Source organism: Schistocerca gregaria, chromosome 6 (genome assembly GCF_023897955.1).
Source record: "Schistocerca gregaria isolate iqSchGreg1 chromosome 6, iqSchGreg1.2, whole genome shotgun sequence".
Lineage (NCBI taxonomy): Eukaryota > Metazoa > Arthropoda > Insecta > Orthoptera > Acrididae > Schistocerca > Schistocerca gregaria.
The window spans coordinates 538699580-538726818 of NC_064925.1; positions in this window are offsets into that span (position 1 = coordinate 538699580).

Consider the following 27239-nt stretch of genomic DNA (forward strand, 5'->3'; position numbering starts at 1 on the left):
ATAAAACACCGCCCGACAAAAGAGGTGAAACACTGAGGTGATATGGTCTGATATCAATGTAACTAAGCACACGTGCAAAGCTTCGGCGGAATTTTAAATGATGTACAGTTGTTATGCACTGGCACAAACCAACGACCAGAGTAATTTAGATTTGTTTGTGTTCAGTGTTGATTCCATCCCAGGTAAGACTCTTGAACAGCTTCAGATGTTGAATGGTCACTGTGAACGGCATGTAGTTGCCGCGTACTCATGTCACATGTCAGACAGCCTTATCAGCACCTGACCGGGTGTGAAAAAAGTCTCATTGTGAGTTTCCACTTGGCCGGCTGACAGATTAGTGCTACACCCATCAAAAAAGTTTTCCATCACCTCGGTTCCGAGAGTTCAGGAACCTCTACAGAGAGTCGGAATAGAGATCAACATAAATATGATTTCCGCTCTTTTTATTGCTCATGAAAAAGGCAGATTGCACGTTCTACCACCATACAACGAGACCTTCAGAGGTGGTGGTCCACACTGCTGTACGGACCGGTATCTCTAGTACCCAGTAGCACGTCCTCTTACATCGTCATCACATACTATCTACAAGTTCACCAAGGCGCTGCTGATCCAGGTTGTCCCACTCCTCAACGGCGATCCCTCAGAGTGGTTGGTGGGTCACCTCGCCCATAAACAGCCCTTTTCAATGTTTTCCAGGCATGTGCGATAGGGTTCATGTGTGGAGAACATCCTGGCCACTCTAGTCGAGCGATGTCACTATCCTGAAGAAAGTCATTCACAAGATGCGCATGTTGGGGGCGCGAATTGTCGTCTATAAAGACGAATGCCTCGCTAGTGTGCTGCCGATATGGTTGCACCATCTGTCGGAGGATAGTATTCACGTATCGTACAGCCATTACGGCGCGTTCCATAACCACTAGTGGCGTACGTCGGCCCGATATAATGCCACCCCAAAACATCAGGGAACCTCCACCTTGCTGCAATCGCTGGACAGTGTATCTAAGGCGTTCAGCCTTGCCGGGTTGCCTCTAATCACGTCTCCGACGGTTGTCTGGTTGAAGGTATATGGCGACACTCATCGGTGAAAGGAACGTGATGCCAATCCTGAGCGGTCCATTCGAATGTTGTTAGGCCCATCTGTACTGCGCAACATGGTGTCATGCTTGGAAAGATGGATCTCGACAGGACGTCTGGAGTTTAGATGGCTCTGAGCACTATGGGGCTTAACAGCTGAGGTCATCAGTCCCCTAGAACTTAGAACCACTTGAACCTGACTAAGGACATCACACACATCCATGCTCGAGGCAGGACTGGAATATGCGACCGAAGCAGTCTCAAGGTTAAGTGAAGTTGTGCATCATGCATCTTACTGCCAACAGTCTGAGTCGTAACACCACGTCCTGTAGCTGCACGAAAAGCATCATTGAACAGGGTGGAGTTGCTGTCAGAGTTCCTGCGAGCCACAATCAGTAGATAGCGCTTATCAATTGCAGTAGTAGCCCTTGGGCAGCCTGAGAGATGCATGTCGTCGACAGTTCCTGTCTCTCTGTATCTCCTCCTCGTCCGAACAACATCACCTTGGTTCACTCCGAGACGCCTGGTCACTTCCCTTGTTGAGAGCCCTTCCTGGCTCAAAGTAACAAAGTTGACGCGATCGAACCGCGGTATTGTCCGTGTAGGCATGGTTTAACTATAGCCAGCACGAACTGTGTACCTGTTTCCTGGTGGAATGACTCGAACTGATCAGCTCTCGGACTCCCTCCGTCTAATAGGCCCCACTCCGGCATGTTTGTTTGCATCTTTGGGTGGGTTTAGTGACATCTTTGGACAGTCAAATGGACAGTGTCTGTGATATAATATTCACAGTCAACGTCTGTCTTCAGGAGTTCTGGGATCCGGGGTGATTCAAAACTTTTGTTGTTGTCAGAATGAGATTTTCACTCTGCAGCGGAGTGTGCGCTGATATGAAACTTCCTGGCAGATTAAAACTGTGAGCCCGACAGAGCCTCGAACTCGGGACCTTTGCCTTTCGCGGGCAAGTGCTCTACCATCTGAGCTACCGAAGCACTACTCACGCCCGGTACTCACAGCTTTACTTCTGCCAGTACCTCGTCTCCTACCTTCCAAACATTACAGAAGCTCTCCTGCGAACGTTGGAGAACTAGCACTCCTGAAAGAAAGGATATTGCGGAGACATGGCTTAGTCACATCCTGGGGGATGTTTCCAGAATGAGATTTTCACTCTGCAGCGGAGTGTGCGCTGATATGAAACTTCCTGGCAGATTAAAACTGTGTGCCCGACCGAGACTCGAACTTGGGATCTTTGCCTTTCGCGGGCAAGTTGTTGTTGTATTCGGTATTCGACTGTCACAGTGCTCCGATGTTAGACTGCACGTTAACGTAAAGGCTGGCATATCCATTGTCAAGGTTCAAGTCGACCACGGCTGACCACCACAAGCGAGGATCTCCGTATTGTGCTCCTGGAGCGTCGTAATCACTTCACATTTGTACCTGCCATCCGACAAGTAGTGGTAGCCCTGCAACGTTCTGTGTCGTTCCGTCTCAGTTTTTGGAAACAAGCTGCTGCCACACTAGAGAGTTAGCGTCCCATGCGGAGAGTACAGTTAACACTAAAAAACAAACGACTTCGTTTAGAGTGACCGTGAAGCGTGGGCTGCTGACGAATGGTGTCGCGTCGTCTACATCTACATCTACATCTACATCTACGTGATTACTCTGCTATTCACAATAAAGTGCCTGGCAGAGGGTTCAATGAACCACCTTCAAGCGCTCTCTCTACCGTTCCACTCTCGAACCGCACACGGGAAAAACGAGCACTTAAATTTTTCTGTGCAAGCCCTGATTTATTTTGTTGTGATGATCATTTCTCCCTAAGTAGGTGAGTGCCAACAGAATGTTTTCGCAATCGGAGGAGAAAACTGGGATTGAAATTTTATGAGAAGATCCCGTCGCAACGAAAAACGCCTTTGTTTTAATGATTGTCACTCCAATTCACGTATCATGTCTGTGACACTATCTCCGCTATTTCGCGATAATACAAAACGAGCTGCCCTACTTTGTACCTTTTCGTTGTCATCCGTCAGTCCCAGCTCATGCGGATCCCACACCGCACAGCAGTACTCCAGAAGAGGCCGGACGAATCTGGTGTAAGCAGCCTCTTTGGTAGACCTGTTGCACCATCTAAGTGTTCTGCCAATAAATCGCAGTCTTTGGTTTGCTCTACCCAAATATTATCTATGTGATCGTTCCAGTTTATGTCATTTGTAATTGTAATCCCAAAGTATTTGGTTGAATTTACAGATTTTGTGTCTTATCGTGTAATCTAAATTTACCTGACTTCTTTTAGTACTCATGTGATTACCTTCACACGTTTCCTTGTTGTTGTTGTTGTCTTCTGTCCTGAGACTGGTTAGATGCAGCTCTCCATGCTACTCTATCCTGTGCAAGTTTCTTCATCTCCCTGTACCTACTACAACCTACATCCTTCTGAATCTGCTTAGTGTACTCATCTCTCGGTCTCCCTCTACGATTTTTACCCTCCACGCTGCCCTCCAAATCTAAATTTGTGATCCCTTGATGCCTCAAAACATGTCCTACCTACCGATCCCTTCTTCTAGTCAAGTTGTGCCACAAACTTCTCTTCTCCCCAATCCTATTCAATACTTCCTCATTAGTTACGTGATCTATCCACCTTATCTTCAGTATTCTTCTGTAGCACCACATTTCGAAAGCTTCTATTCTCTTCTTGTCCAAACTAGTTATCGTCCACGTTTCACTTCCATACATGGCTACACTCAAAACAAATACTTTCAGAAACGACTTCCTGATACATAAATCTATACTCGATGTTAACAAATTTCTCTTGTTCAGAAACGCTTTCCTTGCCATTGCCAGTCTACATTTTATATCCTCTCTACTTCGACCATCATCAGTTATTTTGCTCCCCAAATAGCAAAATTCCTTTACTACTTTAAGTGTCTCATTTCCTAATCTAATTCCCTCAGCATCACCCGATTTAATTTGACTACATTCCATTATCCTCGTTTTGCTTTTGTTGATGTTCATCTTATATCCTCCTTTCAAGACACTGTCCATTCCGTTCAACTGCTCTTCCAAGTCGCCGGCCGCGGTGGTCTCGCGGTTAAGGCGCTCAGTCCGGAACCGCGTGACTGCTACGGTCGCAGGTTCGAATCCTGCCTCGGGCATGGATGTGTGTGATGTCCTTAGGTTAGTTAGGTTTAAGTAGTTCTAAGTTCTAGGGGACTGATGACCACAGATGTTAAGTCCCATAGTGCTCAGAGCCATTTGAACCATCTTCCAAGTCCTTTTCCGTCTCTGGGTAGAATTACAATGTCATCGGCGAACCTTAAAGGTTTTACTTCTTCTCCATAAATTTTAATACCTACTCCAAATTTTTCTTTTGTTTCCTTTACTGCTTGGTCAATATACAGATTGAATAACATTGGGGAGAGGCTACAACCCTGTCTCACTCCTTTCCCAACCACTGTTTCCCTTTCATGCCCCTCGACTCTTATGACTGCATCTGGTTTCTGTACAAATTGTAAATAGCTTTTTCGCTCCCTGTATTTTACCCCTGCCACCTTCAGAATTTGAAAGAGAGTATTCCAGTCAACATTGTCAAAAGCTTTCTCTAAGTCTACAAATGCTAAAAACGTAGGTTTGCCTTTTCTTAATCTTTCTTCTAAGATAAGTCGTAAGGTCAGTATTGACTCACGTGTTCCAATATTCATACGGAATCCAAACTCATCCTCCCCGAGGTCCGCATCTACCAGTTTTTCCATCCGTCTGTACAGAATTCGCGTTAGTATTTTGCAGCTATGACTTATTAAACTGATAGTTCGTTAATTTTCACATCTGTCAGCACCTGCTTTCTTTGGGATTGGAATTATTATATTCTTCTTGAAGTCTGCGGGTATTTCGCCTGTCTCATACATCTTGCTCACCAGCTGGTAGAGTTTTGTCATGGCTGGCTCTCCCAAGGCCGTCAGTAGTTCTAATGGAATATTGTCTACTCCGGGGGCCTTGTTTCGACTCAGGTATTTCAGTGCTCTGTCCAACTCTTCACGCAGTATCGTATCTCCGATTTTGTCTTCATCTACATCCTCTTCCATTTCCATAATATTGTCCTCAAGTACATCGCCCTTGTATAGACCTTCTATATACTCCTTCCACCTTTCTGCCTTCCCTTCTTTGCTTAGAACTGGGTTGCCATCTGAGCTCTTGATATTCATACACGTGGTTCTCTTCTCTCCAAAGGTCTCTTTAATTTTCCTGTAGGCAGTATCTATCTTACCCCTAGTGAGATAAGCTTCTACATCCTTACATTTGTCCTCTACCCATCCCTGCTTAGCCATTTTGCACTTCCTGTCGATCTCATTTTTGAGACGTTTGTATTCCTTTTTGCCTGCTTCATTTACTGCATTTTTATATTTTATCCTTTAATCAATTAAATTCAATATTTCTTCTGTTACCCAAGGATTTCTAGCAGCCCTCGTCTTTTTACCTACTTTATCCTCTGCTGCCTTCACTACTTCATCCTTCAGAGCTCCCCATTCTTCTTCTACTGTATTTCTTTCCCCTATTCCTGTCAATTGTTCCCTTATGCTCTTCCTGAAACTCTCTACAACCTCTGGTTCTTTCAGTTTATTCAGGTCCCATCTCCTTAAATTAGCACCTTTTTGTAGTTTCTTCAGTTTTAATCTACAGTTCATAACCAATAAGTTGTGGTCAGAGTCCACATCTGCCCCTGGAAATGTCTTACAGTTTAAAACCTGGTTCCTAAATCTCTATCTTACCATTATATAATCTGTCTGATACATTTTAGTATCTCCAGGATTCTTCCATGTATACAACCTTCTTTTATGATTCTTAAACCAAGTATTAGCTATGATTAAGTTATGCTCTAAGCAAAATTCTACCAGACGGCTTCCTCTTTCATTTTTCCCCCCAATCCATATTCACCTACTATGTTTCCTTCTCTCCCTTTTCCTACTGACGAATTCCAGTCACCCATGACTATTAAATTTTCGTCTCCCTTCACTACCTGAATAATTTCTTTTATCTCATCATAGATTTCCTCAATTTCTTCATCATCTGCAGAGCTAGTTGGCATATAATCTTGTACTACTGTAGGAGGTGCGGGCTTCGTATCTATCTTGGCCACAATAATGCGTTCACTATGCTGTTTGTAGTAGCTTACCCGCATTCCTATTTTCCTATTCATTATTAAACCTACTCCTGCATTACCCCTATTTGATTTTGTGTTTATAACCCTGTAGTCACCTGACCAGAAGTCTTGTTCCTCCTGCCACCGAACTTCACTAATTCCCACTGTATCTAACTTTAACCTACCCATTTCCCTTTTTAAATTTTCTAACCTACCTGCCCGATTAAGGGATCTGACATTCCACGCTCCGATCCGTAGAACGCCAGTTTTCTTTCTCCTGATAACGACATCCTCTTGAGTAGTCCCCGCCCGGAGATCCGAATGGGGGACTATTTTACCTCCGGAATATTTTACCCAAGAGGACGCCATCATCATTTAATCATACAGTAAAGCTGCATGTCCTCGGGAAAAATTATGGCTGTAGTTTCCCCTTGCTTTCAGCCGTTCGCAGTATCAGCACAGCAAGGCCGTTTTGGTTAATGTTGCAAGGCCAGATCAGTCAATCATCCAGACTGTTGCCCCTGCAACTACTGAAAAGGCTGCTGCCCCTCTTCAGGAACCACACGTTTGTCTGGCCTCTCAACAGATACCCCTCCGTTGTGGTTGCACCTACGGTACGGCTATCTGTATCGCTGAGGCACGCAAGCCTCCCCACTAACGGCAAGGTCCATGGTTCATGGGGGGGGGGGGGGGGGGGCTATTGAGCGTCAATTGGCACTTTTCGCACCACACAGATATCTTATCTAAATCATTTTGCAAGTTGTTTTGATCATCTAATGATTTTACAAGACGGTAAATGACAGGATGATCTGCAAACAATCTAAGACGGCTTCGCAAATTGTCTCCTATGTCGTTAATATAGATCAGGAACAATAGAGGACCTGCAACACTTTCTTGGGGAACGCCGGAAATTACTTCTGTTTTACTCGATGACTTTCCGTCTATTACTACTAACTGTGACCCTTCTGACAGGAAATCACGAATCCAGTTGCACAACTGAGGTGATACTCCGGAGGCACGCAGTTTTCGTACAAGACGCTTGTGAGGAACGGTGTCGAAAGCCTTCTGGATATCTAAAAATATGGTATCATAGTGTTGCGCAATGAGTCGTTGTTCTACATTGCTCTAGATGACCACCGCCGCCAAGTACACGGTGACCTTTGGTGAGGTCTCTTTCTTCTTACGGCTACCATTATGGTACGGGGATCCATCAGATATGACTTATGGCCGTGGCAGGTAGTGGCTGAGGCAGCTCTGACGCGACAACGCTACGTCACGGACCTCCCGCGTCCTCGTGTGTTACCTCTTATGCGACAGTATCATGGTGCCACTTTTCAACGCGAAAATGGTCTTCCACACATGACACGAATGTGTATGAACTATCTGCGTGATGCTGAGGTACTTCCTTGCCCAGTAATGTCCTCAGATCACCTCCAATAGAATATTTGTGCGAGAAACTCAGCCGCTTGGTCTAAGGCGCCTTACCACAGTTCGTGCGGCTTTCTCCGTCGGAGGTTTGAGTCCTGCCTCTGCCCATGGACGTGTCTGTTGTTTTTAGCGTGAATTAGTTTAAGTTAGATTAAGTAGTGTGTAATCCCAGGGACCGATGACCACAGCAATTTGGTCCCATAGGAACTTACCACAAATTTAAATTTAAAGGGAACTCAGATGTCATATTCCATCTCACTACCTCCATCCAGGGTTGAAGGACCAATTAAAATAGTTGTATGCTGCCTTGTATGCATTCGTGCAAGGAGGGGATGAAGGATAGTACAACACCATACTGGTAAGTGTGCTCATCCGCCCAAGATCTTTGTCAGCTTCACTAGATTTTCACTGCAGTTACATCGCATACACTCTCAGCCAGTGAAAATTTCTTTCGGTTCCTTCTCCGTTACTGTGCGCCGTTGTTTTTTCAGGTAGTGTACAGTGTATCTTGTTATTACAGAGGTGTAAATGCTCTCTGTCGTCTAAGATTACCGACCACGATTGTTAATGTCTACCTAAGTCGTTTTACTAGCTTTTTGTACTCCCACAAATCTTCAGCTGCAGACAGTTAACTGAATTACCGGTATGCCCTTTCCTTCTCTTCTCATTTCCAATGCGCCGGTGAGTTATGTTACTTCGGCGACTATCTATTCTGTTTCTTAGCAGAGGAAGCTCAAAGTCAATTTTGTATTGCGTTTTTAATAACTTAGTGATACGAGAATGATTACTGTGATACGTTTTCGAACATATCTTTAGAGAAAGAAGTGGATTACCAAATAAAAATTTATAGGGTGCTATGAAAGGCAATCATACTGTTCAATAATCGTGTGGCACCTAAAAATTATTTTCTTGATACATTTTTCATTTTGCTTCTGGACAGAATGTTATTTGGGATGGTCAATTAAAATAGACACTCTGCATGTACATCAAGTATCAAAATCCTTGCTGCATGTGAGGTTTACGAAGGTGAATTTCTATTTTTGAAGGAACAAATCCTGACTATAAATTACACTAAGAACTTGTGAAGTTTACGAGATTCATACATGTCATGAACTCAGAATTTTCACAAAGGCTATGAAAATAACCGTCAGAAGTGATTGGAAGACTCGACTGGCACAAAAAAAGGAAGTATAAACAAACGTTTCTCAGTGATGACACATGCGGTGAGTCCAGGCATTCCGACAGGCAGCTAAGTTATACGTAGGGTGTATATAAGAATACTTCAAATACCTAGGCTGTAGAATGATATACGTAGGAAATTAACTATACTTGAACGTCAAATAAACACTATTACTACAGGAATATTTAGTACATCATGTCCCTCTCTGATCTTTAAATATGAACAGCTCAACGTCTTGATGGGAGGTTTTCAACTGGATGCCTCTTCTCCGACTTAAGTATCAGTTAATATCCACACTGATCCTGCCAGGGAATTGGAACCTACGTTTTAAGATGGAATGAACCGCGTATCATGTCCTACGGTTTTTCACATCATGAGAAGGGAAGGGTAGATAAAGGAAAATTGAAATATTCCTTGTCCATCCGAGATTCGATACTGCGTCGCAACTACTTCCAAGCACTCACTCACCGCTAGTTCACCCCGCCTGAGCAACAGTAGTCTGGCTTTTGAGGCCGAGCATTGTGGGCGCATATCAATACTTCGTTTCACTTTCATCAAGACTGTGTAAGAACAAAGGTGCTCGAGGTAGAAATCTTTATTGGCGATGTAGCCAAAATCCCAGAAAAGAGCATAGTGGTTATTCACTTATCAATACTGAACAGCGTGGTGTATCTTAAAGTTAGTGGCGACGCGACTTGCGGTAAGATCCTTCAGAACATTCAGCAGGAATCCGTTTCTGCCACGCCCACGGTAAGGTCGGGAGGCTGACGATCGACCATTCATGTTTAGGCAGGAAGACAATTCCGGTCTTTCAACAGCCGTTCGAGTTTCCAGTGGCCGACGTCATGGACACCTTCCGTCCGTATGACATCGTTCACTGCCTTGTAGCCGATCGGTGGGCACAATTTAGAATATATACAGTCTTGAATGGCGACCTCCAGTTAACCATATCCCCATCGTCGTCATGTGCCATCATTCTACCTCCAGATATGTGGCTGCCGCACTGTCATCGATTATAACGGCCAGCCGCGCACTTGCTCAGGCTGCGGCAAGGAAAGGCAACGTTCGATCAGAATGTCTCCAGCATCACATCACAGAAATTCTGGCCTCTGACGTGACGCCAGAGTCACATCCGACGTCCCTTCCAGTCTCCAACGTGATGGCGCCTGTTGCCCCTGCAATTTCGCTCCACAGCGTGGAACTTGTATTGGCGCTCTTACCGGACGCCACGAATGCAGCCGTCGCAGAACCTCCACAGCAACAAACGGTTGTGTCGATACGACCCTTGCCATCGCCTGGGGAAGCCGGTCATTCCTCAGATGACATGATAGTACACGATAGTGAATATGGAAGCTTTTGTTCCGGAAAGACACGTTTCATTCCCGTCTTCCGACGTGGGAGGCCGGTCGTGGAAGTAGAGGACAACCAAGCGCCATAAACACAGACGTCGCGCTGTCTCAGATCTGGATGGCTCACCTTCCTATGCTGTCTCACTCGCAGTCTCACAGTCGACCAAAGTCGAGGACACCTACGTCACCCCGACTCCTACGAACGAACAGTCACCAGCGCTGACAGAAAATCATACGACTGTCGAACCGCAGGACGCGTTCATCCCTTCGGACACTTCATCAGTTAAGCAGCCTACACAACAGGAGCGAACGGATGATGGGCTTGCAGCAACGACACCGAAATCGACCATGACCTCTCCGGCGGCGGCGTCTCCACTAGCCACGCCATAGACGTACCTAGGTTGAACTTTGCGGGCTGAACGGAACAGTCTGTGACCTTCTTCGTCCTAGATAACCCACACCGAGATACCAAATCTCCCCTTACCGCCCCCACCAGTCACGCTGGACTGAAACGATCAATACAGCCCACATCAGTAAGCCGCTGAAAGCATATCTATTAAGAGACACGATCTGGGCATCTGACTTTGACACTGCAATCCTATAGAAAGCAGAACTGTGCCTCACATTGCTGGATGCCTACTTTATACCTGTGCCAGCGACCCCCTCGGCAGAGAAGCAGCTGCATGTGTTCGTGAAGGAATGCCTGTTACATATGCCACCATTCTACCAACAGAACGAGGCGTAGCCTTTGCCACTATGGACACGCACATCATCAACATCTGCGCCTCTGGCAGGGGAGAGCCACATTCTACTCCGAAGACATCGTCCTGTTGTTGATAGGGCGTTATGCTAGTTGCATATTTGGAGGCGACGCTAAATGTGTTTTCCATGGAACGATCAGGCACCACACTTTAATACTTGTCAAGGCCACACAAGCGGCTTGTAGTGAAATTCCGTCCTTACGGAATATCGTCTCAGTTATCTGACTGGATTTGTGACTTCCTGTCAGAGAGGTCACAGTTCGCAGTTATTGACGGAAAGTCATCGAGTAACATCTGGCGTGCCCAAGGTAGTGTCAAAGACCCTTAGCTGTTCCTTATCTACATAAACGATTTCGGAGACAATCTGAGCAGCCGTCTTAGGTTGTTTGTAGATGAAGCTGTCGTTTATCAACTAATAAAGTCATCATAAGATCAAAACAAACTGCAAAACGATTCAGGAAAAATTGCTAGAATTGGCAGTTGACCCGAAATAACGAAAAGTGTGCGGTCATCTACATGATTCCTAAAAGTAATCCGGTTAACTTCGGTTACACGGTAAATTAGTCTAATCGAATGTCCGTAAATTCAACTAAATAGCTATTACGAACAACTTAAATTGGAAGGTACATATAGAAAATGTTATGGGGAAGGCTAACCAAAGACTGCGTTTTATTGGCAGGACACTTACAAAATGTAACAGGTCTAGTAAGGAAACTGCCTACACTACCATTGTACGTCCTCTTTTAGAATACTGCTGCGCGGTGTGTGATCCTCACCACATAGGACTGGCGGAGAACATCGAAAAAATTCAGAGAAGGGCAGCACGTTTTTTATTATCGCTAAATATGGGAGAGAGTGTCACAGATATGATACGGGATTTGGGATGGACATTATTAAAAGAAACGCGTTTTTTGTTGCGACGAAATCTTCTCACGAAATTCCAATCACCAACTTTCTCTCCCGAATGCGAAAATATTTTGTTGACCTCGACCTACATGGGGAGAAACGGTCACCACGATAAAATAAGGGAAATCAGAGCTAGTACGGAAAGATATAGGCATTCGTTCTTTCCGGTCGCTATACGAGATCGAAATAATAGAGAAAGGTGCAGGTGGTTCGATGACCCCTCTGCCAGGCACTTAAATGTGTTTTGCAGAGTATCCATGTACTCGTAGATGTAGATGTAGAAGAACTCCGCATTATCGTCTGCGACCTCCGCTAAGTGACGCGTGGTAAGAGTAGTTTGGCAATGCCCGCGGCACCACAAACAAAAAAAAGCCATTCGGAAAGTCGATAGGAGACACCTCTCCTGGGGGATAGTATGTGATGTCCAAGACATTGAACTGTGGCCACTGGCTTTCTCTGACTAAAGTGCATGCTTGTGCACGGTTCTCCTCAAACCGCAGTGAGTCCGCGTCGTCGTACACCGTGGAAAGTGAACTTCATGCATCTCCAGGAGGCAGAATGTCAACGGCGCGTAACCGAGACTAGGGGGACTTGTGAAGGACAACTCCCCATCTTCGTACGACTTTAGAGTGGTGGTTAGCGTGCGCCAAGCCGTCCTCACGCAAAACGGGAAGGACGTGGCGGAATGGCACCGTAACACTACTGAGTACTGTTACCACTGTTACGCCATGCCCTGAGACAGACTACCAAGGACCGGACCACACCATCCAGAGGGCGCGCAAGCGGATTAGGCGCGCTTAGTGACGAGAGCCCGATGTTGTCTAGTGGGGTCTTCATGAGAACGCTTCTACAGGACTCACTGGGCCACGAGACGTGTACCACGCATCGTATCGCAATCGACAACCGACGAAGACGACGACAGCCGATAACTCGTCACACCACAGGCACAAACCTTCACCCAACAACCTGAAATAGCAACAACTTTCGTCGTTCACTGCCGGAACATCCACGGCTCGGGGATTGCCGATGCGACAGCCCCTAGTCAGTCTTGCTATACACCACCAGCAGCATCTGCGACAGAGAGAATAACCAACAGGTGGAACTGACCACCAGGGCGAAGTGGAGGCTGTCTTCGACAAGGATGCCATTAATAAATCTTCCGGAATGGATGGTTTGTCTACAGAGTTCTGTCGTGCCTCCTGGCCATTAACGGCCCCGAGATGGACTAGCGTGCTTCAAGAACTTATCAAGCCAGGCAGTGTAATCCGTCCCAGATTTGTTAGGGGCATCATCATTCCAGTGCATAAGGCAAGCCATGGGTTTGGATCACCAGTTACCATCCACTTATCCTCTTTAATTCAGGCTACAAAATCCTTGCCCGAAATTTGACGGCACATCTTCGTCCCCTTCTTCCCAGCATCCTTTGAACGGAACAGATTACCACAGTTGGTCAGGTCAGCTTGCAGAATGCAACTGGCGAATGTGGCGATGTGATAGCACTGGCCGCAACATGACGGTTCACGGCGGCTGCGACATTGATAGCACATAAAAAAGTACATCACCTTTGCCTGTTCTCTGTGATGACTCGGATGAGCTTCCCTCCCTCCTTACTCAACGTCATTCATAAAAGTCAATGGTCGCTTAACAAGTTATGTTCTGATACGGCGATCTGTCCGACATGGCTGTCTGTATCGACCATACCAAAAGAGTTGGCGCTGGAGCCCCTCATTGAAAACCTTAAATCTACACTGAAGGGAGTCCCACCACGACATCTCACTCTCCGTTGTCAAGTATACGCCGACGACCTGCTCCTCTGGGTTCGCTCGAGACCGGAAACACGACAGACTACTGAAGCCATCATTACATACGGCTAACTTGCAGGCAGTTGTAGTGTGAATAAATCTGTAGCACTGCCAATAGGATGTGGCCTCCCCGATGCCTAACTAGCACCCTTCTCATGGGTGCAGATCATTAAGTCCCTGGGGATTGTCTTCACTTCAGTACACCGCATAGGACAGTCACTAATTTTCGGTAGTCTTTTCAGAATATTCTTGCTGAGACCTACAGTAATCTACTCCAGCGTCTCGACCCTCTTCAGCAGTTGGTCTACTTCGACCGTCGTGTTGGTTCGAAACTGGTGTAGTTTACATAAGTCGTACCCTTACTGCACACGACTGGACTTCGCTTACAAGCGGCCTTCCCGCCTCAGAAGGAAGAACTCGCCTGTACATGCGAACGATGTGGAAACAATGGGCCAGGAAGATCCATCACAAGCAGTTTGGTGGACGTCCCCATGCCGGCGTCCATCCTTCCACCAGTGCTGGTTGACCAAATTCATTCTTTCTTGTCGCCTGTCATCCTTTGTTAGGTCCTACAGATATGTGCATCCCACCCTCTCGGCCACGTGTCCTCCTATATCTATCTCACGTTGCTACGTCGAGTGTAGCTCAACACTGCAAAACGGAAGTACAACAAAAATGTTCAAATGTGTGTGAAATCTTATGGGACATAACTGCTAACGCCGTCAGTCCCTAAGCTTACACACTACTTAATCTAAATTGTCCTAAGGACAAACACACATACCCATGCCCGAGGGAGGACTCGAACCTCCACCGGGACCAGCCGCACAGTCCAGGACTGCAGTGTCCTAGACCGCTCGGCTAATCCCAAACGGCAAAACAGAATTACCCTATGTCAAATTTATGGTGCCGTGTCTACCAAGTTTACCTCTCCTCGTATGTTGAAGCAACATAGTATATGGTTACCAGTGGAGGAAATGCGACACAACGGAAGTGACATGCTACCAGATCAGTTACCACCCCGTTATTGTCGCCTGCCAACATCCTGACGAGGACATCCACCACCTGATATGCTCATCATCGATCCTTGACATCTGGGAACTCAGCCGCAAGATGGTCGCCCGCTTTCTCAGCATTCCTCCGACTATGGTTAAACGTAAGACATACATTTTTCCTGAGGACATAGACTTCCAAGGTGCCAAAAGCAACTCCATACTTCGGATAAAAGGTTGAACGCGCAGCTGCCTCTATGGCGACGGTGACAGATCGGGTTCCAACTTTTGCTGCAGATTAACGAATGCCCACAACGCTTTAGAGCGACGACCCTGTTTGCCAACTACCTGCATGGAGCATTCATATCCTCCCCGCCGGCCGGTGTGGCCAAGCGGTTAAAGGCGCTACAGTCTGGAACCGCGCGACCACTACGGTCGCAGGTTCTAATCCTGCCTCGGGCATGGATGTGTGTGATGTCCTTAGGTTAGTTAGGTTTAAGTAGTTCTAAGTTCTAGGGGACTGATGACCTTAGCAGTTAAGGCCCATAGTGCTCAGAGCCATTTGAACCATATCCTCCCCGCACAGCTGGGCCTTATCCCCACCCGCACCCTACAACTTCTCCTCCCGCTTTCCTCGGTGCATTGCATAGCTTGTACCCCCTTCTGAGGACGTCACAAAAGCGAGCGCATCGTATCCGCCCAACAAGGCAGTCCGCATAATATACCATCGTGGCACTGCGCACTAGCCTGCACACCAAGTGAAGTGGGATTAAATAACTAAAACGTCTCCCCCACCTCTCCTAAACACCACATGCACGCCACTCATATGCATTATAATGTGGAGGGGTCCGGAGGCACACTGGCCAGGCCTCAATTACGACCCCTGCCCTCTCTATCCTCGGGCTCCAGCGATGGACGGATGTATAGCTCCGATTGTTTACCATCACTCCTCTCTTTCCTTATAATGTACATTATACTGTAAATACGTTCTTTGTTGATTATCTTTGTTTTTTTTCGAATAAAGTAATATATAAATAAAAACGAAAAAGCAATCAAAAATTAACAAATAAAACAGAGAGATGTAATCCCTCCCTAACGTCAGTAGATCATAGTTGATACACGAGTATCTCTGTCAAACTTGTTCGGAAAGACACAAAGACACTCTAAGACAAAAAACGGAAAAAAGAAAAAGAAGAAGAAGACACAGCACGAATGAGTTATTCGAATGTGGCAGAAATGGGTAGATATGATGTGCATGTACAGACAGTGAAAGGATAAAATTTTCAGGAAAATTTAATGATTTATCTAAGAGAAGGAGCTTCACAAACTGACCAACTCAATAACGCGTTGGTCCACATCTGGTCTTTATGCAAGAAGTTATTCTGCTTCGTCTTGATTGGTAGTGTTGCTGGATGTCCTCCTAAGGGATACCGTGAGAGGACCAAACTCTTGAGCTGACTGGAGGGCCCTGCCCGCAATGCTCCAGCCGGCCGCGGTGGTCTCGCGGTTCTAGGCGCGCAGTCCGGAACCGTTCGACTGCTACGGTCGCAGGTTCGAATCCTGCCTCGGGCATGGCTGTGCGTGATGTTCTTAGGTTAGTTAGGTTTAGGTAGTTCTAAGTTCTAGGGGACTGATGACCACAGCAGTTGAGTCCCATAGTGCTCAGAGCCATTTGAACCTCAATGCTCCTCCTCCCGGCCGTAGTGGCCGAGCGGTTCTAGGCGCTACAGTCTGGAACTGCGCGACCGCTACGGTAGCAGGTTCGAATCCTGCTTCGGGCATGGATGTGCGTGATGTCCTTAGGATGGTTAGGTTTAAGTAGTTCTAAGTTCTAGCTGACTGATGACCGCAGAAGTTAAGTCCCATAGTGCTCAGAGCCATTTGAACCGCAATGCTCCTGATGTTTTCAATAAGGGAGACATTCGGCAGCCTTGTTGTCCAAGCTAGGATTTGGCAAGCACGAACATAACCGATAGAAACTCTCGCCGGTTGTGCGCAGGCATTATATTGCTGAACTGTAAGATCACAGTGGCTTGCTAACAACGTCTATCAACCTCCGTGCGATTCGGATAATTCCTTCGTGGTTCGTCGTTTTTTTCTCTGTTAACGTGTATAAGGAAACCCACACAAATAAAATAGACAAGTCAAACGTCTTAATATGGGTTTGAATTAATAACCATAATAAGCTTTCTATAAGACAAGAAAAACTATCTTGGTTTGTAGTTAGAATACGACAGACAAATATTCCTACAAAGGAAGTGCTTTGCTTCTACTATAATCGAGAAAATGAGATGATAGTCATGTATCACACATCAAAGCTAAGCAGTTTTGTACAGTCACACATAAACTTCACGGTTGTAAGTGCGATGTAATTCATTTAATTATTATTTATGTACTGAATTCTTAATAATAAAATAGCATCGAGATGTGTGGTGAAGCAAGTTAGTTTCACATAATTTAGTATACGAAACATGAAAATACAGACTTGGTACCATAGCAAGAAGCAGTCTTCCTGCCGGCGATATGCTTGCGTTAAATATTGCAGGGAATGTAAAGGATTGTAACTGTTTTCAACTGCTTTCTAGTAAAGTGGCGCCCGAAAATAAATAATTCACTACAAATATTGGTTTCACAAGCACACCTGCCAGAGTTGAAATGAAAATGTACGAAACGTCGTAACAACTAAATCGGTTGAAATTTGCATTTGGCACTTTCGGATAACGTGGTGAGACATGTGGAGATGCGAATGTAGCACATAAAAGTCTCAAAGCTGCGTCCTTGGCAGGCAAAGTGATGCTCACCGTCTTTTTCGACTTCCGATGTTCTATCTCATCTAATTCCTCGAGCACGGTAATATCATTTATAGGGTAATCTGAGACGCTCATTAGGCAACGCAACTCATCAAGAGTAAACGGCTTGGGTTGCTCACGAAGAGATAGGGAGGGGGGGGGGGGGGGGGGTGATTCTGCTCCATGATATCGCACGTCCACTCTTTTCGAAGGTTACACAAAGTGTAATGCCCAAGTTCAAGGGGGACCAGCTTGATCACCTGTCCTATATATCACAGAAATGTCGTCCTGCTCCCACGTGTTTGGTCCGCTAAAAAAAAAAAAAAAAAAAAAAAAAAAACAGCGCTTCAACTCGGACGACGAACTGAAGGACAGAGTGGAGAACGGGCTCCTGCCACTGCCATTGGAATTTTGGGAACAGGGAATCCTTCGGATCGCCAAACAGAGATATAGACAGTTGTGATGAGCTCTCTCACGATTACTTTTTGATAGAGACTTCAATTATACACTCCTGGAATTTGAAATAAGAACACCGTGAATTCATTGTCCCAGGAAGGGGGAACTTTATTGACACATTCCTGAGGTCAGATACATCACATGATCACACTGACAGAACCACAGGCACATAGACACAGGCAACAGAGCATGCACAATGTCGCCACTAGTACAGTGTATATACACCTTTCGCAGCAATGCAGGCTGCTATTCTCCCATGGAGACGATCGTAGAGATGCTGGATGTAGTCCTGTGGAACCGCTTGCCATGCCATTTCCACCTGGCGCTTCAGTTGGACCAGCGTTCGTGCTGGACGTGCAGACCGCGTGAGACGACGCTTCATCCAGTCCCAAACATGCTCAATGGGGGACAGATCCGGAGATCTTGCTGGCCAGGGTAGTTGACTTACACCTTCTATAGCACGTTGGGTGGCACGGGATACATGCGGACGTGCATTGTCCTGTTGGAACAGCAAGTTCCCTTGCCGATCTAGGAATGGTAGAACGATGGATTCGATGACGGTTTGGATGTACCGTGCACTATTCAGTGTCCCCTCGACGATCACCAGAGGTGTACGGCCAGTGTAGGAGATCGCTCCCCACACCATGATGCCGGGTGTTGGCCCTGTGTGCCTCGGTCGTATGCAGCCCTGATTGTGGCGCTCACCTGCACGGCGCCAAACACGCATACGACCATCATTGGCACCAAGGCAGAAGCGACTCTCATCGCTGAAGACGACACGTCTCCATTCGTCCCTCCATTCACGCCTGTCGCGACACCACTGGAGGCGGGCTGCACGATGTTGGGGCGTGAGCGGAAGACGGCCTAACGGTGTGCGGGACCGTAGCCCAGCTTCATGGAGACGGTTGCGAATGGTCCTCGCCGATACCCCAGGAGCAACAGTATCTCCAATTTGCTGGGAAGTGGCGGTGCGGTCCCCTACCGCACTGCGTAGGATCCTACGGTCTTGGCGTGCATCCGTGCGTCGCTGCGGTCCGGTCCCAGGTCGACGGGCAGGTGCACCTTCCGCCGACCACTGGCGACAACATCGATGTACTGTGGAGACCTCACGCCCCACGTGTTGAGCAATTCGGCGGTACGTCCACCCGGCCTCCCGCATGCCCACTATACGCCCTCGCTCAAAGTCCGTCAACTGCACATACGGTTCACGTCCACGCTGTCGCGGCATGCTACCAGTGTTAAAGACTGCGATGGAGCTCCGTATGCCACGGCAAACTGGCTGACACTGACGACGGCGGTGCACAAATGCTGCGCAGCTAGCGCCATTCGACGGCCAACAGCGCGGTTCCTGGTGTGTCCGCTGTGCCGTGCGTGTGATCATTGCTTGTACAGCCCTCTCGCAGTGTCCGGAGCAAGTATGGTGGGTCTGACACACCGGTGTCATTGTGTTCTTTTTTCCATTTCCCGGAGTGTAGCCTCATTGTTGCTTTGTACTTTTTCTTTCGAATAGTCGATACAAAATTCAGCGTCCGAACGTAGTATCAAATACCATCTCAAACTGAAGCTTTGATAGTGTAAAAATAGTAGATTGTCGTATAAGGCGGCAGTGTGTTTTGATGGTAGAGCAAGATAGACACATCATTATTCTTCTCTCTTCAGTGTCGTTTTCTTGAAATTCTTACGTTATGTAGAATACATTGAGGTGACAATAGTAACGTGATACCTCCTAATATCGTGTTGGACGCCCTTTCGCTGGCGTTGTGCAGCATGTTGACGAGGCATGAGCTCAACAGCTTGCTGGATGCCCCCTGCAGTAGTACTGGAGTCAAGCTGTTTCTACAGCCGTTCACAACTGCCAAAGTGTTACAAGAACAAGAGCTGATGCACGAACGGACCTCTCCATTGTATCCCGTAAATGTTCGATGGATGACCAAATCATTCGCTCGAACTGCCCAGTATAATCTTCAAACCAGTCAAGAGCAATTGTGTCCCCAGTGATATGATGCATTGTCAGCCATAAAACTTCCATCGTTCTTCGGGAGATGAGGTCCACGAATGGGTGAAAATGGTGTCCAAGTAGCGAACATAACCATTTTCAGTCAATGCTGGTGAAGCTGGACCAGAGGCACCAGTCCATCCCATGTAAACACAGCCCGTAACATTATGGAGTCACCACTAATTTGCACTTGGCTCCATGGCTTCGTGGAGGCTGTGCCACACTCGAACCCTGCCAAATGAAAGCGGAACTTATCTGGCTAGGTCCCGGTCTTCCAGTCGCCTAGGGTCCAGCTGATATTTTCACGAGCACAGAAGAGGTTCTACAGGTGAAATAGTGATGTTAGCAAAGGCACACGCGTCGGTCGTAGGCTGCCATTGTCCATTAACGCCAAATTTAGTCTCACTGTCCCAACGGATACGTTCACCGTGCGTCCCACATTGGTTTCTGCGGTTACTTCACGCAATGTTGCTTCTGTGTTAGTACTCACAGCTCTGCGTAAACGGTGCTGTTGTCGGTCATTAAGCGAAGGCCGCCTGCAACAGCGTTTTGCGTGTTGAGAGGAAATGCATGAAGTTTATTATTCTCGTCGTCCTCTTGACACTTTGGAACTCGGAATATTGGAATCCCTAATGATTTCCGAAATGGAACGTGCCATGCATGCGTGTAGCCCCAACTATCATTCCGTGTTCAAAGCCTGTTAATTTCCTTGATGCGGCCATAATCATCACACGAATCACCTGCATACAAATGACAGCTCCGCCAATTCACAGCCCATTTACACCTTGTGTACACGATACTACCGCCATCTGTATATGTGCAAGCCGCTATCCCGTGTCTTTTGTCACCTCGTTATAAAAATTCAGTTCATATCAAAGTACTACTATTTCCCACCCTTTTCAGTCCACTATAACTGCGTTTGTTTTCCTTTGTTACGATTAATATGGAACGGAATTTAATATTAGACCTAATAAGCATCTTTTCCAGCACAGAATTACTCTACAACATTTACTGAGGGAATGAAGGGAAATTCTGCTTTTGGTAGTGCAGGCAGCCAAGAGCCGCTATGTATTTCGCTTTCCTAGCTTTGTGAATTACATGGCTTTGTTTTGCGGAAGTTCGGCATTTTCACCTCCTAAGCTAAAACCATACGTTACCGCGAGAGGTAGTAAATATAATAGAAGACTTCACTATTTCCATCATTAACTGAATTCAGCATGCTTTTAAGAGTCAAAGCAATAAGTTACCCCATTATTAACGTATACAAAATTATCTCGAGAGATAACACAAAGATCCTTAACTCCACACCAGATTATATAACAGATAACTATTAGAATTATTTTAATTCTATGTGTCAGACAAACAGATACGTAAATTTTTATTCAGTTTGATACTGATACGCGGAATCAGTAATGATTGTTTTGTTTGAAGTATGTATCTTTTAGTAGCTCACTTTCCATCTTATATGTCGCTAACTGTTATCTTGTACGCAATATTATTTCATATGCAGTAAATCTTTTCACTTCTATTCTATCTTCCTGTCCGAGTGAAGCACGGGAAATCAAAATCTCTCTAGCCGATCGGGTATGGAAACACGCCCCTCGTGAATGCCATTCTGGTGTCTGAACCAATGCGTCACCTCAATCAGCTACGAACATTTTCAGATGAAACACGTCATTGTTCTCCTTTCTAACACTATTCTCCGTGTAACTCTTGTCTGTGGTTATCCATAAGGGAAACTGCGCAGTATGAAACTTGACATCAACAGTTCTTGTCGATAACTCACGTAATACAGATTTCGTAAAACGTAAGACAACAGACCATTTTTCTGTCAAATTTTTGAAAAACATATACATTTCTTAAAAATTTTATCGTCCTACTTTAGTCTAATACACGTTATCATAAGAATAAAAGCAGGGCGATGAATTAAAATTTGATTCTTTTCTCTTTAATTTTTCTTATGCATTACGTAATTTTTTTGTTTCCTGTTTTCACATTTCCCGACGTAGGTCATCTATTAATCTCATTACATTGATTACATTTCCCTGGAGGCAAGATTTCCACTAATACGTACGAAGCTGGGGTGCTATTTATTGTCGGACAACATTGTCAATACTGACAATTTAAGAAAGTGAAAATGGGCTGAGTGTGTGTGTGATCTGAAGTTTGTGTTAGGGAGGACACTGGGGGAGGGCAGTGTACGCAGGGGTGGTAGCCGTAACGACACGACGATGTAGTGGTCAGCACATTTGTCTTCTACGCAGGAAATGTGGATTCAGGTAGTAGCCCTCACACAAGTATTAGTTCATTGCTTCAGCTTCTATCGTTATCTCATATAAAGTTGACACTAGTATGTGTCCAGGGAAAAGTAATTTCATCTGATCATCTAATTATTGTGATGTATTTTATTATATTTTGCAAATGCAACTCCTGTATTTTGTATCTTTCTAAGGGTGCTGATTTTGTGGTGATGTTCAGTTTAGAAATTCGTCTTGAATTTTCACTTGCACAGCAGTGCAAATGTTAAATCGTATAATTTCTTGCAAATATGACTTTGTTGTACTCTTCCAGCCAAGCGTGAGGTGTAACACAAGAGATACCTCTTTCATTCTCCGTTGTTACTCTTGGCTTAAAGGGAAAAGGAAAATGTAAGGTTGTCAATAATATTTCTCTTGCTCAGAAACAACCAGACATATATCGAAGACTATTACATTATTCGTTCAAATATTCTGCTCGAGAATGGGATTGGAAACTTCGCTGCTTATACGGAATTACAAAGTTCCTGTAAAATTTACCGCAAATTATATCAGAAATAAAATAAGATACACTGCCACATACAAAGAAAAATGCTTCTGTTGTTAGAGAAGCATCGCGCGTACGGTATTTTCGCACGCTAACGGCCGGAGATGTGTGTATTCTCTCCTGCTTTTAAAGTATGAAAATTTTCGTAACAATTTTCAAGGACTGCAGACCCTAATCGCAAGGCCATAAACGTAAAAAAAAATCCATCTCACACAACTGACGTATCAAACATAAATAAGTTACTTGCTTAAAAAGAAAATCGATAAATAAAGGTAACAGAGACAGCAAAGGACCTGGAAGAGCAGCTGAACGGAATGGACAGTCTCTTAAAAGGAGAATATAAAATGAGCATCAACAAAAGCAAAACGAGGATAATGGTCTGTAGTCGAATTAAATCGGGTGATGATGCAGGAATTAGATTAGGAAATGAGATACTTAAAGTAGTAAAGGGGTTTAGCTATTTGGGGAGCAAAATAACATGATGGTCGAAGTAGAGAGTATATGAAATGTAGACTGGCAATGGCAAGGAAAGCGTTTCTGAAAGAAGAGAAATTTGTCTACATCGAGTATAGATTTAAGTGTCAGGAAGTCGTTTCTGAAAGTATTTGTATGGAGTGCAGCCATGTATGGAAGTGAAACGTGAACGATAAATAGTTTAGACAAGAAGAGAATAGAAGCTTTCGAAATGTGGTGCTACAGAAGAATGCTGAAGATTAGATGGGTAGATCACATAACTAATGAGGAGGTATTGAATAGAATTGGAGAAATTTATGGCTCATCTTGACTAGAAGAAGGGATCGATTGGTAGGGCATACGCTGAGGCATCAAGGGATCACCAACTTATTATTGGAGGGCAGCGTGGAGGGTAAAAATAGTAGAGGGAGATCAAGAGATGAATACCCTAAACAGATTCAGAAGGATGTAGGTAGCAGTAACCACTGGGAGATGAAGAACGTTCCACAGGATACAGTAGCATGGAGAGCTGCCTCAAACCAGTCTCAGGACTGAAGACCACAACAACCAGAAAGGTAACAGCCTCACCAGAATACGTTTCCGTCTTCTTGAGTTGCCGATTACATCAACACTTCTTGCGAGAAGTTTCTACTGATTGGGAGGCCTCAGAATAATTTCTATGTCCATTTTGTCATAATCTAACCACAAAAATATCTCTATCAATATTTGTGCTTCTCGGTACGTCCAAATTGACAAAACAAGTGCTCGGCAGGAGCTGCTTAGATACAATACGCTTTAGGCTCTTTACTCGACCAACGATTAAATATGTACTCTGACGAACGCCAGAAAACAATAGAGTTTTATCAAATACTTGTTTTGTAACGTACCGAAGAATTAATGTCTCGCGTATTTGGATTTCCACAAATCCACACTGCATTTTGTTTGTCGTCTAAACTGGTCCCTATTTGAGTAATACCGCCAGTTCTAGTAACTTGAGAAGATGCTTTCCAAAACTTATGAATTTTTCTGAATGTACCCGTATTTTCCATTCACTCTACCTTTTACGTATGAATTACACTGTAAGGTATCATTTACGTGGCGATGGAGATGGGTTCAAATGGCTCTGAGCACTATGGGACTTAACATCTGAGGTCATTAGTCCCCTAGAACTTAGAACTACTTAAACCTAACTAACCTAAAGACATCACACATATCCATGCCCGAGGCAGGATTCGAACGTGCGACCTTAGCGGTCGCGCGGTTCCGGGCTGAAACGCCTACAACCGCTCGGGCACTCCGGCCGGCATGGAGATGGGTTGTCGGGATACTTATTCGGTCTGTGTTTCAGTCCAGAGACTGCTTTCGCTACTTCTAAGTTCTGTGTTGTTTTTTAGATGAAACGTCACGACGGCGTAAGACGAGTGGGAAACTTTGCTCGAAATCCCACCGTAATGTGACAGGTCGGAAGCATGCAACATGCAATTTCCAGAATGAGATTTTCACTCTGCAGCGGAGTGTGCGCTGATATGAAACTTCCTGGCAGATTAAAACTGTGTGCCCGACCGAGACTCGAACTTGGGACCTTTGCCGAGCACTTGCTCGCGAAAGGCAAAGGTCCCGAGTTCGAGTCTCGGTCGGGCACACAGTTTTAATCTGCCAGGAAGTTTCAACATGCAATTTGTTTCTCGTGACCTTACACGAACTTCTCTTACCGCAAACGTGCTAGAAAATGTTGAGAATGTGCTAATATTAGCTGTAAAGAAATGTGAGTAAATTAAAATGTCCACTGTTGTTACATGTCAGCAAAAGGAAGAGTTCTCCACAGTTACACTAAAAGCTTAGCCTCTGCATAAATTATTTGTACTATTGTCGGATAACTGTTTATGATTGTTTATTGACAAATTTGCAAATTAATATTCATAAGAAAGTTACTTCAGCAACATAGTGCGGAACCTACAAGAAAGAAAAAAGTAGCATATTGACTAGCGATTGCCGTTCCAGTTATGCTACGTAAAACTGTTACTTCTAGTTGAACATAAGGCAATAATTGCCTGTAATGAAATGATATTCATTCATAATTGTTCAAACATACGCAATGTTAGTATCTGGGACATTTACCGCTTGCAATGAATCTTCTGTCTCGGTGATTTTTGGCCAGACATGCTGATACGCTTTTGAGAAAGGTAGTGAGTTACGTGACGGAGTTGCGGAAGGAACAATAAGAGTAGATTTTTCGGTCTTTGGATCGATGTTTTTGGTTTGGAAATGTGGTAAGGTCTTGTACAGCTTAGGAGCCGAGTGTGTTAAGTGATAGCGTGGTATGCAGTTACTATGCACTTGGCGATTTGAGTGAAACAGTTTGCAACTTAGGAATATGTACTCACTGCGTGCTAACATAGACTTATAATCCTGAACTTCGCTTTAAGTATATTAGTTATTGAGGTAAACCTAAGTGAATTACTTACATTTGGGGAAGTCGTTCAGGTTAATGAAATGTCGCAGTGCACAGTGCCACTGGTATCATTTGAGCTTCGCCCTGCTTGTTTTGATAGCACTACTATTTCAAAACACATATTTGTTTCTCTGTGTATAAAGTTAGCCTCTGTAAAGTCCATATAACTTGTTTTGTTATGCTACATAAAGTTGAAAGTGAATCTTAATACTGCTGTCAGCGTACTTCTTCATCCTTATCAACTATTCCAACACAATGTACGTCTCCATCGATGCTTCTCAAACCTTCTTACGTTGTATGGCGGAGGGTACTTTTTGCACTAGTGTCGCGGTGCCCCTTTTCCTGTTCCAGTCGCGTATGATTCGCGGGAAGAACAATTGCTGGTAAGGATTCGTATTGGTTCTGATCTCTCCTATTTTATATTGATGTTCTTTTCGCGTTATATAAATTGGACGAGGCAGTATATTGGTTGACTCTTCTCGAACGTGCGCTCTCGGAACTTTAACAGTAGACCATACCGTGGTGCACAATGCCTCTCTTGCAGCACTTGCCACCTGAGTTCACTGAGCATCTCCGTGACGCTTTCGTGCTTACTCAGTGAACCTGTTAAAAAACGTGCTGCTCTTCTTAGGCTCTTCTCTATTTCCTTTATCACTCCTATCTCGTACAGATTAGCATTGAGGAGAAAGCAGCAGGGTCATAATATTAAACATGCACATCTTGTGTTATACAATTTTGGTTACCTTACACAATTTAATACAACAAGACGCCTTGGTGTTTAACAACCTCACTACAATTACAATAAAACGTTTCTCAAACCCCTGCGAACATTTACTTAAACAATGTATAAAGAGTTAGTTAAAGTTGCTCCTGGCACAAAAAATTACAAGACTATGCTATACAATGTCTTAACAACCTCACCACGATTACATAAAACTTTTCTCAAACCCCTGTGAACATTTACTTAACCAATGTGTAAGGCTTAATCAAAGTTGCTCTTGGTACAAACAAGTAATAAAACCAACTTGCCAAGCTCTAAACCGGCGAAGCTATGCAATACAATGACTTCCCCCGCAATAAAATTTCACACCAAAGAAACAACGTAAATAAATATTACAAAACCCAAAAAATTAACTGTAACTTCTAAAATATTAACGCTGAAGGCAGCCGGTGCCCAAACTTATGACTGAAGAATAATCAAGTAGGAACCAGAACGATATCTAATTACGATCAATTAATAAGAGACCCTTGGCATCTAAATACTGCTTGGTAACATACACACACAAACCTTTGCTTTTTAAAAATTTAAATGTTTACAACTCACACACGAGATGCGAATAACAACATCGTGAATGATACCAAAAGGACAATTAACCAAGCGGAACCTTAATGAATGTGACCTGGCAATAATGACAGAGTGCCACTCAACATTATAACAAGTCATATTTCAAGCAGAAAGTACATTCGCCAGAGTGGCGCAGGAACGGGCTACCAAGCTTAACGACCTGACGGAGCTAGAAACGAAGAGCGAAGCAACACTGAACTTAAAGACGTGACCGATGAAGAGGGCCTCCACATGGAGCCGGTCGAACGAATGACGCAGTTCCGCTGGCGACACGCAAGTGGTCGAGCCTCGATGACACGTCCTACCGTACCAGACGAACTGCA